The following is a 20,176-nucleotide window of genomic DNA, read 5'->3' as shown; positions in this document are numbered from 1 at the left end:
CCAAGTCTAAGAGACAAGCTGCCACTCGTGGAGTCGATGGATGATTGAAGATGAGAGGCTGTGGGTAGGGAGGAGGAAGTGATAGGAGAGAAACAAGAAGAAGGCCTGGGGGAAGGCCTATGCTTATGGGGTCACTGAGAGGTGGTCTCAGTGTTTTGGGAGTCAAGGAATGGAGAGGATCCCAGGAAGCACAGGTGGGGACATGAGCCAGGGCTTTAGGGCCATGGAACAGGATGAACATAGGGAACAGGCTGTCAGATTGAAACTCAGGCGGTGACTGCTGACCTAGATACAGCAGTCTCAGTAGGTGGACTTGGGTGAATGTCAGACCACAGCGAGTGGAGGAGGTGCGCAAGGAGATTGCAATCTCTCTTGGAAAATTTGGCCGTTCAGGGAACAAAAGAGAGTGTAAAGAACTTGAAAGAGGAACGGGGGGTGAAAAAAACAGGACCGGAGAGATTATTAGGTGAAGAGAAGAAAATGAAGAGGGAGGAGGGAGGGTGCCAATAAGTATAAAGGAGTAAAGGATAAAAGATTTATTTTTATAAATTTTTTATGTCTTTTTCATCAGAACACAGATTCGTAACAATGTAACTTCTTTCCAGTCTTAAATTAGAACAACTCAATGATTCCTCTCAATCTCCACTTGCCTCTTAGAAATTATGCCTTTAAAGAGGTTTTCGAGTATTCAGAATGTGGATTAGTGCATTTTAGAGTCGTATTTCTCTTCTTGAGCTGTTATATTTTTAGTTACCTTTAAAAATTTTTTGTCTAAAAATATCTCTAGTAACTGGAACAACGATAATTATTTTATTTCTTCCTTTAATATGTATAGCGTATCATGTACGTATCTTGTGTATGTGTTCATTTCCAAAGCCACAGTAGGACAGTTTTTAAGAAGAGAGTGGCTAACAGGGTAAAGTGCTCCAAAGAAGGCAAATAAGACAGAGATTTTAAAATGTCCATCAGAGGTCATTCTTGACTCTGTCAAAACTGGTGGCTTTTGTGGCTAAAGAGGTTTTCAAGTATTGACAGTATAATTTAGTGCTTTTTAGAGTCCTGTTTCTCTCCTTCTACTGAGTTATATTTTTAGTGAGGGCAGAAGACAGGTTGCAGTGGATTAATAAGTTAATGGCAAGGAAAAAAAAGACATGGTACATAGAGGCAACTATTTGAGGAAACCTGGCTTGAGGTGGAGAGAGGATTGAGAAGGAGTTATTTATTTGTTTTTTTAAAATGCAAGAGATTTGAGTACATTTTTATGCTGGTGAGAAGACAGCACCCAAGAGGACGAGACTGATGATGTGAGGATTAGAGAGGAGACTAGTGAGTAGAGTCCTGGAGCAGATATGACAAGTGAGAGAATTCAAAGCACAGAGGGAGGAATCGTCTCAGGTGCCATCTCTGTCTACAAAGGAAAGAGGTGTTGAGTGCAGGTGTAGGAGAACTGCCCAGGGTCATGTACTAAACTAAAGCCAGAACTAACTAAAGCCAGAACTAACCAAACTAAAGACAGAACTAACTAAAGCCAGAACTAACCAAACTAAAGCCAGAACTAACGCCTCCTATGCCTCATCTGGAGCATCGTGTAATCCTCATGGGAATGGCCCAAGTGCTTTATTAGGATAAACCATAAAGAATTCTCAATTTTGCAATTCAGAAATGGTCAAATATTGCCCATTTCATATGATCAGGTTCATATTGGCTCAGTTAATCCTTAAGGACAACTATATTAAGTTCCAACTATATTATTTCACAGATGAAGAGACTGAGAAACAGAGCAAGGTAATTAATCTGCTAAAGATCACTCAGCACTTGGGTTTGAATCCCACTCTGGGTTCAGGATCAATGCTCTTGACTTATGGAACTTATTGACTGAACTTCTTGCTTCTTTGTGAATTTCCAACCCCTCCTCTTGATTCCTCAGCCATGGGAGGGGATTGGGAGTGAGGTGGTGAGGGCAGTGAGGAGGGTGAAGTGGGAAGCCAAGGCTGAGGCTAGGCCTGTGGCAGCTTCTGGGCTCTTTCATCAGCCAAGTCTGTCCTAAAGAGCTCTATAACTTGAAAGTGTAATGAATGCAAAATTTTGGTAAACTGCATCAAAAAACCATCAATATCTTTTATTCACAGTCGTATGTTTTCTGGTACGTGCACCACTGAATTTTCTCGGTCTGAAAAAATTCAAAAACACCTCTACAGTCCTGACTGATATCTGCCTAGTTGAGGCTTGGAACAGATATCCAGGGTTGCCCAGTGCCCAATAAAACAAGCCAAGCAGCTTTTTCTAACACACTTGAGGGCAACAGCATCTCCATTTTACATATACTTCTTATTGCAATAGACACATTTTAATAGGAAGAGCATCTCTGAGATGTGGTTCTTATCCTTTTCTGCTTCTGCTTTAAGAACACACAGCGGCCTGGGAGCTTTCAGACAGAATCCCATGCTCTGTGATTCAAGAAATGGAAATCTGGCATTATATGCCAGTGACATTTACTTCTGTGGCAGCTCAAGCGGCAAAAAGCCATATGCCATACACCTCGAATCAAGCCAAGCCACGCAAACGGATATGTGAAAGAGAAATAAGGAAATCGGGACCAGAAGAGTTCCAGGCACTTGACTTCCTCCAGCACTTAAAACACACAATCACTGCAGCACGAATCAAATCTTCCTGCTCTTAAGAGACTCTTGAGGAATGCAACTTTTGTTTTTCTAATTTAAGAGAAATTTGGGAGGTAAAGGTAAAATACAAAAGATGATTTTTGTGAACTGCATGGTGTGCTCACGTTTACTATCTGACATGCTATACGGGCACATGTTTCTTGGGTGTGCTCGGGGAGAGAGGAGTCACCTAAATGGGATGGACTGCTGGAAGGCACGTCTGTCCTCTGCACTGGAAAGTCTCTCGGTGGCCATCTTGTGAAAGGATACACGCCATTATCGGCACTATTTTCCCCAGTGGCCCGGAAACAAGACTAGGGAGAAACAGAGTACTCCCCAAATGGCCAGGGCATGTGAATTAAGCAGATCTAAGAGGGATATAAGAAATGAGTGAAGGTGAAAAAATAAAATAGAGGGATTTCTTTTTAACTAGGGGGTCCAACCACTCTCCTTGGAAAAAAGAAATTCAGTTTATTTTGCAACTGTTCAATGTGTTTGAGGCTTTCCATCCACCTTATATAAAGCTACAGATGTGGGAAAATAATTTTCATTTTTCTTAAGAAGTGAATGGCCAAATCCATTTGTAACTCCCTCAAAGTTTTGACATCTGAAGAAGAGATTCAGAAAAAAGAGTCTAGAAGTGTTTCTTAATAAGGTCTGTTGGAATTTGGGGCAAGAAAATCCTTTATTCTGCAGAATTGCAGAATACTTAGTACCTATAGTCTCTAGGAATAGAACAACAGTGACCATATTAAGATTTAAAGCTATAGTTCTTGCTTCCGATGACATGTTTACTTAATTTAGAAAGACAGCTTTGTAAATAAACTACTAGTCTATAGTTCAAAGATATTTTCCAAAAGAAATTTTGAATTCCATGCTGTGAAGGCAGAGGGGCAGAATTTCATTCTGAATGAAAGGGAGATGGTAACCATCTTACTGGGGTGGCACTTGTGCAAAATCCTAAAGTAGAATTTCAACAGGCAGATGGAGGAAGACATTTCTGGCAGAGGGAAGGAGGATGAGCAAACACCTCAGCTAGGAAAGCATGATGGCATATGCAAGGAATGATGGGAAGTTCAGGATATGCAGAGCTTAGGGCAGGTGCAGGGTGAAGATATGGGGATGAAGCAGGAAAAGTATGTTAGGCCAATTGAAGAGAAATCTGAACATCTTGCTAAGGTTATGAAACTTTATAAGGCAGACAATGGACAGCCACAGATGTGGATTAAATCAAGTATGATATGGTCAGATCTGTGTTGAGGACATTTGGAAAGTGGGAAGGTCTTGAAGCTGGGAGATAAGTTACTGCAATAGTTGGTTCCTTAGTCAGCTATTACCAGTGCTGTGTAACAAATAATCCCAACAGCTAAGAAGCTCTTCTTATACTCACAGGTCTATAGGTCAGCTAAGGTAGCTGTTTTAAGCTGTAATTCTATGGGCTAGGTAAGGAAACTATAGTCCATATGCCTCATTCTGGGACCTACAATGAAGGGGTAGTGGCTGCTCAGGTTATATACTTCATCTCATGATGAAGGTAGAATGCAAGAACCCAACCCAACCACACGGGCCATAGTCAGGCCTCTGCTCACTTCACATCCATGAATATCTCACTGGCCCAAACAAATCACTTGACCAAGTCAAAAGTTGAAGGGCAGGAGAAATACACTTCACTCACCATGATGTCATGGCAAGGATGTGGAGATATACCACTCCCATGGAGCAGTGAAGAATTGCAACCAGCCATTCAGTCTACCAGATTTGGAGAGAAGAGGAATATCTGTATCAAGGCAATGATGAGAAGGCAGAGGACCTAACAGTGATTGTAGTGACTTTGGTCACTGACTAGTTTCACAAAGAGGGTCTAGTCCATAAACTTCCAAATAGAAACTCACGAGACTGCCAGGCCCATGAGTGCAGGAACCATCTGTCTAGTTTACCTCTGTATTCCTGGTGCTTGGGGCAGTGCCCACTGTGTTGTGAAAACACAATAATGTTTGTTGAAAGGACGGACGGCATTTAAAGTTTAGGTTGGATAGTAACACTATTAACCAAAAGTGGACCACTGATGTGGCCATGCTGTGTATATGATGGCTGTGGGACAGTAACACTGAATACCTTCTATATCCCAGATACTGAGTAGATTCCGAGAATACAGAAAAAGCAAGGCTCTGCTCCCTAGAAACCTGACAGACAATTGAAGTTCACTGTGGTAACTTCTAGGTATGGGTATTCACAAGGACAGAGCAAAGGGAGCACCTGAAGGGGATCTGAATGAGTTGTCACCAAAAGAGGTAGCTGTGGGCTTCAGAACTTTCCTAGGGAAGGTGTTGGTCAGGTGTGGGAATAATATCTGAACTGACTACCTGCCTAAATGACTTCCTCCCACATACCTGCACTGAGCACTCACTATTTTTTTTTTTTTTTGTGGTACGCGGGCCTCTCACTGTTGTGGCCTCTCCCGTTGCGGAGCACAGGCTCCGGACGCGCAGGCTCGGCGGCCACGGCTCACGGGCCCAGCCGCTCTGTGGCATGTGGGATCCTCCCGGACCGGGGCACGAACCCGTGTCCCCTGCATTGGCAGGTGGACTCTCAACCACTGCGCCACCAGGGAAGCCCCTCACTATTATTTTTAATTTTACCAGAACTGCATGGAAAATACACAGCAACAATGCAAGAATGGAGAGAGGAAGGACAGGAAAAGAAGAAACTAGCAGTTTGGCATTCTCATCTCTCAAATTCAAGTTTCTATGTTGGTTTTTCTCTCTATAACAATCAGCTGTGGAAACTGCTGTAAAATTGAGTATTACTTTGGTACCCTCTTTTTGTCTCTCAACCTTCGCTCCTGCTTTTGACCTGTTAGACTCAGTGGCTTATATCTACGCCTGGAGACGGCGTGGGCAGACCAGCATCTGGTTTTGAACCATGCAGGTGAGTGCTTTAGCTCCTGTTTGGGAAAATGAAGGTGGATACTCTTGACCCATCATTTACCACTGTTCAGATTAAAAGCATGATTTTGAAAAACCTGCACAGGCATACAATTAGTGTAAATGAGAAGTTTAATTTCTACGTTTAAATAATTAAGTATATATTTTTAACTCCCGGCCCCCAAGATCTGGTATTTTTGCAGGGGATATTCGGAAATCTCACTTGGGATCCTCTTACTTATCCCACCTCTTCTATTGGAGTCCTAGCAAATGGTTTCTGACGCTACCATCTCATTCTGAGTCCTCAGTTTATCTAGGGCCCCTCTTTGCCCTCCATCCCCCACCTCACCTCAACATTTGGTACCCTCAGTTGGCAAGAGGGGGACCTGTATGACACTACCTTATGTACTTCTTTTCTACCTTTGGAAACACATCCCTCTGTAGGAGTGTGTTCTCGACTCCCTTTTAACATAATTTACACTTTGCAATTACAAGATAAATATTTTCTTTTAAATCAAAAAGGACCTGGAAGTTTTTGAGAGATTCCCATCTAATGGTACTCTTCTTAGCTTTCCAACTCTGTTTCCCATCTGCCCTTTAATTTAAAATGCCTAAATCTCATTATGCCTAACTTAAAATGTAGGTAATTTCCTTCTAATTGGACATATGCTAATAAAATGGTTTCTGTGTCACTATCAAATCCCTCACATAATCCACCATGGAATATGGAGTTCAGGTCATAGGAACCAGTTAGCAGTGCATACAGTGCCCCAAAGTATAGTTAAAGAAAGGGAAAAAAATTTCAAAAGTCATTGAATAGAGTTATAGAGAGCAGTTAACTTAAAGAGCTGTCATTATTTTCACGTTCAGGGATGGTCTGCAGTTGAACCAAGGGACTGAAGTACATGGGGGTGTAATGTACAGCATAGAAAATATTGTCCAAAACATCGTTATAACTGTGTATGGTGACAGATGGTAACTAGACTTGTCGCGGTGGTCATTTCAGAATGTATAAAAATATCGAATCACTATGTTGTATACCTGAAACTAACATGACATTGTATGTCAATTATAATTCAATAAAATATATGTATATTAAAAGAAAGGAACTGATGTGTCTTACCGCTGTCCAGCAGAAGAACCTATCGATTCTTTGCTTCTCATAATTGAGAAGTTTAGCACACGTTACACATTCAGAGAAAGATGCATTGACTCTAGGAAGACTTTGGTAATAAGAAGAGCCCTAAGCCAGACCCTGCACACAAAGGAAACCCCAAGATGTATATTTACTATTGTCAAGCTTGTCCCAAAATTATTCATAAGACTCAATCTTGGTAAATATCATGTTTTATAAATGCTCCAGTTATAGAGAATGTCGAGAAAGCAAAACATGTTAGCAGTGTTCTCAACCAACTAAATCTACCAGTCAACTTTTAAACAGATTTTAAACAGTTTAACTATTTCTTATGGAAATTACAAGAACAGAGTCAACAAAATCTAATTCTTTCTGGATGACTCAGGATCCCCGTATAAAACCGCTTCATAAGGAGGCACACCCAGGCTCTTAGTGGCAGTCCCTGGAAATAAACCACTTTACGGCCATCCCTGTTTTCTCATAAAAGTTGCACAGATGCTATGCAGCTGGGACCACTAAGATGGCACTCTGAGATGGACATTCTGTTAAGTTAATCACTAAATCCGAGGGAAAAGCCTGAAAATGTTTTGCTGTCAGCTTTGTCATGAGTATCCTTTTCTTTTTCAGAGGGATTTAGAGTCCTGTGTCACCTGGTGCTTGCTCCAGGCCAGACGGTCCAGGGCTCACAGCCCGCCTAGCCGTGGTAATGTTCCTGCCCCACCTCACAGATGAGGAATCTGAAGCTGACAGGGCTGAGACCCTTGCACAAGGTTATCCAGCCGGCAGTGGGGGACCTGGGCTCTTGAACGATCAGCGTGCCCCGCCTCTGAGATTCAACTAAGCTCCCGTATCACCTGCAGTACATCTTTGGGCAGGCTGGGGAGAGCGTCCCTCACCACTACGAACCTGCACAAGAGGACTTCCTCCTCACATAGAAATTTGTCCCCACTGTGGTCAAAATCCCCTTTTGCAGCTAAAGTTCAATGGCTCCCCTTACAGAGGTATGGGGAAATCTATATTTATAGATATTTGGACTAACTACCTTGGGAAATCAAAGCAGCTCAATGATACTGCACAACCAAGTGCAAATTACTATTTGTCTGTTGAGATCAGCACCTCCCACTTGTATGTGGCAATTTACAAAGCCCACCTTTGAGGGCCTAATTCTCACTGTGATTCAGGGAAATACCATTGCTATTATTATCATTATTGTGATTATTGCTGTTCAGCTTACAGATGGGAAGGGACTTGACAGCTAAAGGACATGCTCAAGGTCACACTGCTGGCGAGGGACCATGCTGGGACTGCCAGCAGACTCTCCTGCTTCTCTCAGCCTGGGTTCTTTCCTCTCCACCTTGCATTCTCAATGGGGCATGGGACAGTGCCCCCAGGGGTGAAAACTGGTTCTTGGAGGAGCAAAATTCTTAGTCTTTTAACGTATAAAGCGCAGATGTACATACATTATATAAACAGGTAACGACATATCTGCATAATTAAAATTTCAGGAGGAGGGTGATTAGAGGAAAGATGTCTACAAAACCTCCTTAATGGGGTTGTGATGCAAAAGAGTTGGAGAAATACTGCTTCACACCACAGCAGCCTCCCTGTCTTGGCTGGGACTGTTACTTATAATTAATACATTTCTTCTTAGAAAGTGTAGACACTGGGGTCTGTTTAAAAAGATAACTCTTGAAAACAATAAATTAGTGAAGTCTGTCTCTTTCTTGGTCTTTCCACTGTCTCTAGACTGCATAATTGATATTGATGAGGACATGCTGTGATTTATGTCCGACAGAAACTGGCAAGTTACATGAAAAAGGTTAACACTACCTTCAGTGGATACCTTAAACACACTCAAACGTACATACACACACACACACACACACACAAACCATTCCCTACCTCTCCCACGGGAAACATCAAAGGAAAAAAATAAATCAATTCATGTTAACACATTTGCTTCTAGAGGAGATTCCATTTCCTTCGTTCCAAACCTAAAGATCTTTGTGAAACATGAGAAGCTTTTTGAATAAATACTTGTAAATGGCCTAGACAGCTGAAAAATGGATAACCTCATATGACATGAGGGCCCTTTAAAAGACTTCTCCTCTACTTACATATTCATGTTTCAATTAAAACGTACACCTACTTTATTAACCACACCAGGCCCGGGTTCAGATCAATAACAGCAGCACTAGATGGAATTCTAATGAAGATAAACAACGCCGAGTCCTCCCCAGCTTCCCCTGGGCACAGAGGCACAAAGCCTCCTTTCACAACTTGCTCCAAGATATTTTACAGTCACCTGCCTCATGCAAATGAAGAGCTTCATGTTTATTCATGGTGAGAGTTACAGACCACCTTTCATTCCCTAGGCCAGCTCAGCTAACAGAGCGCCCTCTGCACCACTAGGCAGTTGAGCTGGCCTAGGAAGGGGACTTCTGAATATCTAATTGTCCCCTGAAAAGCATGCATAGAAAGTCAGTAAGCTGGAAGCAGTTTGGGGAGCAAACATATTTCCCTTTTTCATTCATGCGATCCCTGCCTTTGAGCTTTCAAACAATCCCTTTTCTATACCACACCATAATCCATTAGATGTGACGAGTTAGAGGTTATTTTCCATGGATAACCTTCCAGGGGACTTCTCAGGATGTTTCCTCCGTCCTGTGTCCTGCTCTCCGATTCTTCCTACTGAATTGATATTTTCACCCATTGGCTCGGAAGAAGCTGGTAAGCTTAGCCAGAGGCAGCTGCAGCTTTGTTCGATGGGCCTGGGCTCTCCCCGTGCACCGCCTCTCCTCTTTGAAGGGATGGGTTCTCATGTGCGAGCCTGAGTATAAACTCTATCACGTGTGCTTTGCTTCTTATGCTGGCAGGTCACGTTTCAAAATAGTGCTTTCGCTCTAGAGTGACTACATTTTTCAAATCATTAGTTTCTTCCGTTTTGGTAATTTGAAAGCATGGCAAAGTCATTTGATCTTGGTTTTTAATGCCCATTCTGATAGTGTCTGAGGTAACACTAATGCTATGAGCAAATATTTTGATGGTATCTAGAAGGCTCAGCCATCCCTGGAGAGGTCTGGGCAACTAGGTAATTGCTGGAGAGGCCTTAACTCTTGCCAGACATTAAGTACATGAAAACTGTGGGACCTGCTGACTTTTAGGCTGCTACTCATGGCTTGTCACATGGAAAACCAAGGTACTTAATAAAGCTGTTTGGAGAAAGACACCACCAAATTTTCAGCTGAAACCTTATTTCCACCAAAGTTAAATGAGTTGTTTAATTCAGTTCAGAACTTAATTGGGGGTACATAGACAGCTTCACTTTTCTTTCTTCCCTTTTTTTTTTAACATAATGGCCCAAAAATGTCTTCTTGTGAAAAGGGCAATTTACTCATATTGTATAGACAGGATCTACCTTATTACATACAAAAAGAACACTTTACAACTGCATACAATATTTTACTTCCTCAAAGTCTTTTTACATTTATTACTTCAATTTAAGATCACACCACCATAAGAGACAGCGATGGAATACTGATATCCACTTTTTTTTTTTAAACTTTCAGGCATACAGCTCCTGAGTAGAAGAATCAGGATTAGAGCCTGGGCCTTGCAGACCAACAGACACACTACTTCACCAATGCAAGCCACGAGTTGGTGACGTGTTACATGTGTCAACTGATGGTAATTCTACAGACACAATTCACTTTTACTGATCAAATGTACCTTAGTGAAAATCTTCATCGATAGCATTGGCTCCACCCCAAGGATTTAATTGGCATGTGGTGCAGTTGGGCGCTGGGATAACAGGGCTTTCAAAAGCCCCCAAGGTGATTCTAATGTATAGGCAGGTTGAGAAACGCTGCTACACACAGGTACAGCTTTTGACGTGTATACCTTATTTGAATTTTTAAAGTGGAGCAGTCAGCCACAAAATCATTAAATGAGATTCCCATACCTGAAATAGCCAAATCACTTGCGTCCTCTTTCCTAAACCCTGTCCGTGCTCAAAATTAAAGGCTTCAAGAGACCTTCAAGATGGTGGAGGAGTAAGATGTGTAGATCACCTTCCTCCAGACAAATACATCAGAAATACATGTACATGTGGAACAACTCCTACAGAACACCTACTGAATGCTGGCAGAAGAACTCAGACTTCCCAAAAGGCAAGAAACTCCCTACGTACCTGGCTGTGTTGCTGACAGGGTCTCGGTGCTCCGGCTGGGTGTCAGGCCTGTGCCTCTGAGGTGGGAGAGCTGAGTTCAGGACATAGGTCCACCAGAGACCTCCTGGCTCCATGTAATATCAAACGGCGAAAGTTCTCCCAGAGATTTCCATCTCAACGCTAAGACCCAGCTCCACTCAACGACCAGCAAGCTACAGTGCTGGACACCATGTGCCAAACAACTAGCAAGCCAGGAACACAACCCCACCCATTAGCAGAGAGGCTGCCTAAATACATAATAAGGTCACAGATATCCCAAAACACACCACTAGATGCGGTCCTGCCCACCAGAAAGACAAGATCCAGCCTCAACCACCAGAACACAGGCACCACTCCCCTCCACCAGGAAGCCTACACAACCCACTGAACAAACCTCAGCCACTGGGGGCAGACACCAAAAACAATAGGAACTATGAACCTGCAGCCTGCAAAAAGGAGACCAGAAACACAGTAAGTTAAACAAAATGAGAAGATAGAGAAACACACAGCAGATGAAAGAGCAAGGTAAAAACCCACCAGACCAAACAAATGAAGAGGAAATCGGCAGTCTACCTGAAAAAGAATTCAGAATAATGATAGTAAAGATGATCCAAAATCTTGGAAATAGAATGGAGAAAGTACAAGAAATGTTTAACAAGGACCAAGACGAACTAAAGCGCAAAAAAACAATGATGAACAACACAAGAAATGAAATTCAAAATTCTCTAGAAGTAATGAATAGCAGAATAACAGAGGCAGAAGAATGGATAAGTGACCTGGAAGATAAAATAGTGGAAATAACTACAGCAGAGCAGAATACAGAAAAAAGAATGAAAAGAATCGAGGACCGTCTCAGAGACCTCTGGGACAACATTAAAAACACCAACATTCGAATTTTAGAGGGTCCAGAAGAAGAAGAGAAAAAGAAAGGGACTGAGAAAATATTTGAAGAGATTATAGTTGAAAACTTCCCTAATATGGGAAAGGAAATAGTCCACCAAGTCCAGGAAGCATAGAGAGTACCATACAGGACAAATCCAAGGAGAAACATGCCAAGACACATATTAATCAAACTAACAAAAATTAAATACAAACAAAAATATTAAAAGCAGCAAGGGAAAAACAACAAATAACATACAAGGGAATCCCCATAAGGTTAACAGCTGACCTTTCAGCAGAAACTCTGCAAGCCAGAAGGGTGTGGCAGGACATATTTCAAGTGATGAAAGGGAAAAACCTACAACCAAGATCACTCCACCCAGCAAGGATCTCATTCAGATTCGATGAAGAAATTAAAACCTTTACAGACAAGCAAAAGCTAACAGAATTCAGCACCACAAAACCAGCTCTACAACAAATGCTAAAGGAACTTCTCTAGGCAGGAAACACAAAAGAAGGAAAAGACCTACAATAACAAACCCAAAACAATTAAGAAAATGGTAATAGGAACACACATATCGATAACTACCTTAAATGTAAATGGATTAAATGCTGCAACCAAAAGACATAGACTGGCTGAATGGATACAGAAACAAGACCCATACATATGCTGTCTACAAGAGACACAATTCAGACCTAGGGACACATACAGACTGAAAGTGAGGGGATTGAAAAAGATATTCCATGCAAGTGGAAATCAAAAGAAAGCTAGAGTAGCAATTCTCACATCAGACCAAATAGACTTTAAAATAAAGACTGTTACAAGAGACAAAGGAAACTACATAATGATCAAGGGATCAATCCAAGAAGAAGATATAACAATTGTAAATATTTATGCACCCAACATAGGAGCACCTCAATACATAAGGCAACTGCAAACAGCTATAAAAGAGGAAATCGACAGTAACACAATAATAGTGGGGGACTTTAACACGTCACTTATACCAATGGACAGATCATCCAAAATGAAAATAAATAAGGAAACAGAAGCTTTAAATGACAAAATACACCAGATAGATTTAATCGATATTTATAGGACATTCCATCCAAAAACAGCAGATTACACTTCCTTCTCAAGTGCTCATGGAACTTTCTCCAGGATAGATCATATCTTGGGTCACAAATCAAGTCTTGGTAAATTTAAGAAAACTGAAAGCATATCAAGTATGTTTTCTGACCACAACACTATGAGACTAGATATCAATTAAAGGAAAAAATCTGTAAAGAATAAAAACACATGGAAGCTAAACAATACACTACTTGATAACCAAGAGATCACTGAAGAAAACAAAGAGGAAATTAAAAAATACCTAGAAACAAATGACAATGAAAACATGACAACCCAAAACCTATGAGATGTAGCAAAAGCAGTTCTAAGATGGAAGTTTATAGCAATACAATCCTACCTCAAGAAACAAAAAACATCTCAAATAAACAACCTAACTTTACACCTAAAGCAAGAAGAACAAAAAACCCCCAAAGTTATCAGAAGGAAAGAAATCATAAAGATCAGATCAGAAACAAATGAAAAAGAAATGAAGGAAACAAGAGCAAAGATCAGTAAAACTAAAAGCTGGTTCCCTGAGAAGATAAACAAAATTGGTAAACCACTAGCTAGAAAAAAAGGGAGAAGATTCAAATCAATAGAATTAGAAATGAAAAAGGAGAAGTAACAACTGACACTGCAGAAATACAAAGGATCATGAGAAATTACTAGAAGAAACCATATGCCAATAAAATGGACAACCTGGAAGAAATGGACAAATTGTTAGAAAAGCACAACCTTCCAAGTTGTGAACCAGGAAGAAATAGAAAATATAAACATACCAATCACAAGCACTGAAATTGAGACTGTGATTAAAAATCTTCCAACAAACAAAAGCCCAGGACCAGATGGCTTCACAGGCAAATTCTCTCAAATATTTAGAGAAGAGCTAACACCTATCCTTCTCAAACTCTTCCAAAATATAGCAGAGGAAGGAACACTCCCCCACTCATTCTACGAGGCCACCATCACCCTGACACCAAAACCAGACAAAGATGTCACAAAGAAAGAAAACTACAGGCCAATATCACTGATGAACATAGATGCAAAAATCCTCAACAAATACTAGCAAACAGAATCCAACAGCACATTAAAAGGATCATACACCCTCCAGAAAGTAGGCATAGAGGGAACTTACCTCAACAATATAAAGGCCATATATGACAAACCCACAGCCAACATTGTTCTCAATGGTGAAAAACTGAAACCATTTCCTTTAAGATCAGGAATGAGACAAGGCTGTCCATTCTCACCACTATTATTCAACATACTTTTGGAAGTTTTAGCCACAGCAATCAGAGAAGAAAAAGATATAAAAGGAATACAAATCAGAAAAGAAGTAAAGCTGTCACTGTTTGCAGGTGATGTGATACTATACATAGAGAATCCTAAAGATGCTACCAGAAAACTACTAGAGCTAATCAAAGAATTTTGTAAAGTAGCAGGATACAAAATTAATGCACAGAAATCTCTTGCATTCCTATACATTAATGATGAAAAATCTGAAAGAGAAATTAAGGAAACACTCCCATTTACCACTGCAACAAAAAGAATAAAATACCTAGGAATAAACCCACCTAAGGAGACAAAAGACCTGTATTCAGAAAACTATAGGACACTGATGAAAGATATTAAAGATGATACCAACAGATGGAGAAATATATCATGTTCTTGGATTGGAAGAATCAACATTGTGAAAATGACTCTACTACCCAAAGCAATCTACAGATTCAATGCAACCCCTATCAAACTACCACTGGCATTTTTCACAGAACTAGAACAAAAAGTTTCACAATTTGCATGGAAACACAAAAGACCCCGAATAGCCAAAGCAATCTTGAGAAAGAAAAATGTAGATGGAGGAATCAGGCTCCCTGACTTCAGACTATTCTACAAAGCTACAGTAATCAAGACAGTATGGTACTGGCACAAAAACAGAAATATAGATCAGTGGAACAGAATAGAAAGTCCAGAGATAAACCCATGCAGATATGGTCACCTTATCTTTGATAAAGGAGGCAAGAATATATAATGGAGAAAAGACAGCCTCTTTAATAAGTGGTGCTGGGAAAACTGGACAGCTACTTGTAAAAAAAATGAAATTAGAACACTCCCTAATACCATACACAAAAATAGGCTCAAAATAGATTAAAGACCTAAATGTAAGGCCAGAAACTATCAAACTCTTGGAGGAAAACATAGGCAGGACACTCTATGACCTAAATCACAGCAAGATCCTTTTTGACCCACCTCCTAGAGAAAAGGAAATATAAACAAAAATAAACAAATGGAACCTAATGAAGCTTCAAAGCTTTTGCACAGCAAAGGAAACCATAAATAAGGCTAAAAGGCAACCCTCAGAATGGGAGAAAATATTTGCAAATGAAGCAACTGACAAAGGATTAATCTCAAAAATTTATAAGCAGCTCATGCAGCTCAATATCAAATAAACAAACAACCCAATCCAAAAATGGGCAGAAGACCTAAATAGACATTTCTCCAGAGAAGATATACAGATTGCCAACAAACACATGAAAGCATGCTCAACATCATTAATCATTAGAGAAATGCAAATCAAAACTACAATGAGGTATCACCTCACACTAGTCAGAACGGCCATCATCAAAAAATCTACAAACATCAAATGCTGGAGAGGGTGTGGAGAAAAGGGAACCCTCTTGCACTGTTGGTGGGAATGTAAATTGATACAGCCACTATGGAGAACAGTATGGAGGTTCCTTAAAAATCTAAATATAGAACTACCATACGACCCAGCAATCCCACTACGGAGCATACACCCTGAGAAAACCGTAATTCAAAAAGAGTCATGTACCACAATGTTCATTGCAGCACTATTTACAATAGCCAGGACATGGAAGCAACGTAAGTGTCCATCAACAGATGAATGGATAAAGAAGATGGGACACATATATACAATGGAATATTACTCAGCCATAAAAAGAAACGAAATTGAGTTATTTGTAGTGAGTTGCATGCACCTAGAGTCTGTTATGCAGAGTGAAGTAAGTCAGAAAGAGTAAAACAAATACCGTATGCTAACACATGTATATGGAATCTAAAAAAAAAAAGCGGTTCTCATGAACCTAGGGGCAGGACAGGAATAAAGACACAGACGTAGAGAATGGACTTGAGGACATGGGGAGGGGGAAGGGTAAGCTGGGATGAAGTGAGAAAGTGGCATGGACATATATACACTACCAAATGTAAAATAGATAGCTAGTGGGAAGCAGCCGCATAGCACAGGGAGATCAGCTCCGTGCTTTGTGACCACCTAGAGGGGTGGGATAGGGAGGGTGGGAGGGAGACGCAAGAGGGAGGAGATATGGGGATATATGTATATGTATAGCTGATTCTTTATGTTATAAAGCCGAAACTAACACACCACTGTAAAGCAATTATACTCCAATAAAGATGTTAAAAATAAATAAATAAAGGCTTCAATGAAATAATTATGGGGCCACTTGCGTGCCAAGGTATCCAGCTCTGGTTTAGCTCTTCCCATGTCAATGAATAAGGCACGCTCTGAAATATTGGTAATAAAAGGCAAGAACACAGAATACAAACTCAATGGCCTGAACCAATGGATTACTCTGCGGAGACTACTATATTGAGAAACTGTAAGAAAGTACCTTTCAAAGAATAAATATTTTAACCACTCTCTAATTCTACTTCTCTTATATAAATAAAAAACATCGCATCTGCTGCTTCCCAGGTCTGGAGGAGCAGGACGACAGCTGCTTTTCCAAACACTCACTTCCAGCAGCAGCATTAACTGCCAAGCACTAGGTATCTACCAACTAGTGTCCCCACCAAGGTGGGCTGTAGAAGAGATTCCTGTGTCTGCTGGAATCTGATATTGTTTGTTGGAAAAAAATCACAATTTTAGAGTGAGGGATACTGCTTCTCCAGTAATGAGCTAAAGAAGGCAGATAGCTAAGCCCTTCTTACAGAACCCTGGGTCTCAGGTCAACAATTAAATCCACCATCTATGCTTCCATTCAAAGTGGTGAAAGCCTGGAAAGATGTCCAAGAAAGTTCAAAGAAACTGTGTCTCATGTTGGGCTCTTTTAAGATACTTCTGAATTCCCATTTGGACAATCTTAGGAAACAAGAAAAACATTAAATCTACCAGTAACACAAAACCCACATTTGTTCCTAAATTCAATCTCTTCTGCTACCAAGTTAATAACAAGAAGAAAAGTGAACTGATTAAAATTTCAGCTTCTCTCTTTTCCAATTTATTATCTGGTAAAGCAAAAGGTGGCTGATAGGCAGCAGGAAAAAATCAGAAAAGACATTCTTCACATTGAACTAGAGGCCCTCACAGAGGGTCCTTTTTTTTTGTTAAGGCCAAAGAGACAAAAAAGAGAAATAAAAGAAAAAGGACATAATTATATCTGAATTTGAGCAACCACTAGCAGAACTCTGCAACAGGTATTATGCTAGTCTAACAGCCAAAAGAACAACAAAAAGCCTCATCTGTCCATGTTTCATTAATTTAAACTGATACCCACAGCTACAAATCTAATGTACTTACAATTTAAATACACATTATGGTAAGCAGAATAATGGCTCCCCGTTGATGTCCGTATTTTAATCCCCATAATCTGTGAATATATTTCCTTTTATGGCAAAAGGGAATTTCGGTTGCAGGTGAAATTGAGGTTGCTAATCAACTTAAAATAGGAACGATTACCCTGGATTATCCAAGTGGTCCAATGTAATCACAGGGGTCCTTACAAGTGAAAGATGGAAGCAGAAGAGGGATGAGAGTGATAAATAACGTGGAAAGGACTGAACCTGCAGTTGCTGGTTTTGAAGATGGACAAAGGAGAAAAGGAATGCAGGCAGTTTCCAGAACCTGGAACAGGCAATGAAATGAATTCTCCCCAAGAGCCTCCAGAAAGGAACATAGCTCTGCTGACACCTTGATTTTAGCCCTGCGAGACCCATTTTTGGCTTCTGAATTATGGACTGTAAGATAATAAATTTGTATTATTCATGCCACTATGTTTGTGGCAATATGTTCCAGCAGTATTAGGAAAGTAATAATACACGAGATAAAAAGTATATCACTGATAAACTCTTCTGGTTACAAAAGGAAGGCATGCATAGTATTAGAAAGAGAAAAGCAGACATAGTTAATGTAGAAAATTGAAATGCCTTGTCATACCCATCCCTGATCCTCCTCTGATATCCATTCTTAACCAATGAATGGACATGTGGAGTGGGACCCTCTGCCTCTCAGGCCTCCAGATGCCTGCCCACGGCCATAAACTACCATCCCTACTTGGCAGCAGATGTGTAACATCACAGCTGGTTTACAATTGTCCAATGCAAAAAGATGGCACTAGGGCGCCAGTGAGAAACTGTACTGGAACCTGGCTCTGATATCTTGCTGCAGGAAGTTTTTGCAGCCATATAAGTTAATTACAAAAAGGTTTCAGCATGACCCTTTGGGGGGCTTGCCACCACCTAGCAGGACCTCACCCTGAGCAATGAGAATATCACCTCCACCAACCCGAGCGCACAGCCATCATGAATAACACAGACCTGAGAGCCATGCTCGTCTCCTCCCTGAAGCCCCCCTCAGCGACTCCAGACTGAGGCCTCTGGTTTCCTTTGCTAACAGTGTATGTATTTTTGGGGCTTCATGTCCTAAACTTGTAAGTTCTACAGAAATTAAGTGTCTAAGTACTCATTCCCTTGAGCCATTCCTTTGCAGGAATTTGGTAATGTTTTCTATATACCTTATCTGTGCATAGATCAACAGCAATAATATTTGATTTTATTATTTACAAAAATGCAGATTTCTGTAATTCTGGCAAAGCGGGATGAATGAAATGCCCTCAGCAGATGGATAGCTCAGTGCCAGAACACATAAGAGTCCTTCTCTTGGAGGAATAAGTGTCCCAGGACACAAGAGCTGAGGACTGGATGGCTTTCAGAAACAGTGCAGTACAGGAAGAGTTGAACTGATCCAGAAGCAACGTGGCCATAGCAATTTCAGAGACTACTGATTTAACTTTCCCCTTTTTTTTTGGCCTGATTGAACAAAGGTCTCTGTGCTCCTTCTTCCCTCTCTCCCAAGGATAATTGCACCTGAACTGCAAAGTCCCTCATAATGAAGTGAAGTACACTCAGGAGGCTACAGTTAACAATCATAAGGGAATTAATGGGCTTCTTTCCTCCACCTCCCCTCCTGAATCACATCTGACCTTGGCTCTAGTTGCTCAGACACTTGCAGCTCTAGCATGCAATTTACAGATCAGTGTTTTCCACAGAGGGGAGTCCCTGGGGCCTATTTCAATGAGTTTAAATAGATGGCCCAGACAAATATATAAAAGGACTGAAGATCACTTAGGCCAGGATACAGAGTAAAAAAACAATAAAAACATTTTGTAAAAGTGATTATAACCACAATGAACAGCAATAGGATAAACACGAAGATGTAAAATAGGGTATCAAAATCACAAATTGTAGGGGAGGGGAGTAAAAAATGTAGATCTTTTAGAATGTGTTTGAACTTACACGACTGAACTTACCAGCCTAAGGCAAGTCAATACAGTTACAATACTCAAAAACCATGGTAACCACAAATCAAAAACATGCAACAGATTCACAGAAACGGAAAAGAAAGGAACTGAATAGGTGGCTCAGAATGACTGGGATGGAATGGCGTTCTCTGCGACAACTGCAGGTAAGATCATTATATTGATGGAGACTGTCAGGTTCTAACCTTGGGGAAGGCTTGGGGAAGAGTGTCCTTTTCCCAGTTTTCTTTCTTTTTAACCAATATTGGCTCAAGATGCCATGGACCAGAAATATGGTGGGAAAGAAGGACCAGATATAAGTTCAGAAAAAAGAGGACTGAGAGGCAAAGACCAACAAGGACGTCAAGTGACGCTGGAATTCAGATATTATGTTATGCCCCAAGCACAAACCCATGAAGGCCCCACGGGATGACTCTGAGACCAGACACTTAGACTCTTAGAAACAGTTATGCCCCCAGTACCAGGTCAGCAGGCATGAGTGATGGGGCCAACCAAACCCAGAGTCACATACAGTAGCAAACAAGAATGATTAAAGACCTAAGCATACCTGTCCCAACCATCAGTTATTACTAGCCACGTCATGATTGCTAACAAGGCTTTGATCCAAGGATAAAGATTTCGTTTATCTTGAAAAGTGTGCACGATGCTTCTGCTTCCTTTAAGTTGGTCAGCACTCTTCTCTCCACCCAAC

General features: G+C 40.8%; 1 protein-coding gene across 4 annotated transcripts in view; it reads right to left on the bottom strand.

Moving 5' to 3' along the window:
- Positions 1-20,176, bottom strand: part of ELMO1 (engulfment and cell motility 1) — a 548,606-nt gene that overhangs the window by 153,088 nt on the left and 375,342 nt on the right. The window lies entirely within an intron of this gene.

This window comes from Delphinapterus leucas, chromosome 9 (assembly GCF_059928025.1).
Source record: "Delphinapterus leucas isolate spDelLeu-1000000601 "Yukka" chromosome 9, BTC_Dleu_Yukka2, whole genome shotgun sequence".
Lineage (NCBI taxonomy): Eukaryota > Metazoa > Chordata > Mammalia > Artiodactyla > Monodontidae > Delphinapterus > Delphinapterus leucas.
This window is presented reverse-complemented; position numbering and strand designations above follow the sequence as displayed.